An 868-nucleotide genomic window follows, 5' to 3' on the forward strand; every position below is an offset into this window, starting at 1 on the left:
TCAGCATTCACTGCAGGACACAGGCTTCTGCAAAAAAAAAATGCTGGACAGCGGGTGGGAGAGAGCAAGCGGGAGTCAGTGCGAGGGACACCTCAGAGTCAAAGTCCTGCACATTCAAACTGCAGTGAGGGGCCCCGCGGGGCCGGGGAGATAGAGAAGGGCGAACAGGGAGGCACTCTCCTCCGGGCCCAGATCCCGATCCCAGCCCCGGGCCCTACGCTCTGGCTCGGCCGACGGCCGGACATGGCCCTCCAGCGGATTTACCTGAATTCGGACTCTTGAACGACAGTGGTGCCAGCTCCAAAAGAGACCTCTTCACCGAAAATGCAGTCCCGACTAGGAATTACGATCCACACACACACACACAGACGGCTGCCAGCTCGGCGCCCGACAACTTTCCCCGCCCCCTGGACGGTGACCACGCCCCCTGGATAGTGGCCGCGCCTTAGTCTCCGCCCTCGGTTGTTGACCCCATTGATTTTGTGACTGCTCGCCTTGGTTAGTTTCTGGCCCCCCCAGGGATAGGGTCGGGGGTGGGTCGGGGTGGGTCTGGGTGGGAAACGCAGGGATAGGGTAGGGGGATAGGGTAGGGGGTTAGGGTAGGGGGTTAGGGTAGGGGGTGGGGTGGGTCTGGGTGGGAAACGCAGGGATAGGGTAGGGGGTGGGTCTGGGTGGGAAATGCAGGGCTATCGGTCTGGATTAGATGCTGTTTGAAGGGTTGGTGTGGACTTGATGCGCTAAGTGCCTGCCACACTGGAGGGATTCTATGTTGGTTAGTCCACACCTAGAGTATTGTATGCAGTCCTGGAATCCACATTATTGGAGGGATGTGATAGCACTGGAGAGGAGCTTTACCAGAAAGTTGCCT

The 868-nt window shown here is 59.1% G+C and overlaps 1 protein-coding gene across 6 annotated transcripts in view; it reads right to left on the reverse strand.

Moving 5' to 3' along the window:
* ccdc102a (coiled-coil domain containing 102A) overlaps nucleotides 1-406 on the reverse strand; it is a 186,031-nt gene extending 185,625 nt beyond the window's left edge. For all 6 annotated transcript variants that reach the window (XM_048605637.1, XM_048605638.1, XM_048605634.1 and 3 more), the window contains exon 1: nucleotides 265-406. The gene's annotated coding sequence lies outside the window, so the exon portion shown is untranslated. The remainder of the gene's footprint in view (nucleotides 1-264) is intronic.
* Between the last annotated feature and the right edge of the window lie 462 nt (nucleotides 407-868).

The sequence above is a fragment of the Rhincodon typus genome, chromosome 15 (assembly GCF_021869965.1).
Source record: "Rhincodon typus isolate 14 chromosome 15, sRhiTyp1.1, whole genome shotgun sequence".
Classification (NCBI taxonomy): Eukaryota; Metazoa; Chordata; class Chondrichthyes; order Orectolobiformes; family Rhincodontidae; genus Rhincodon; species Rhincodon typus.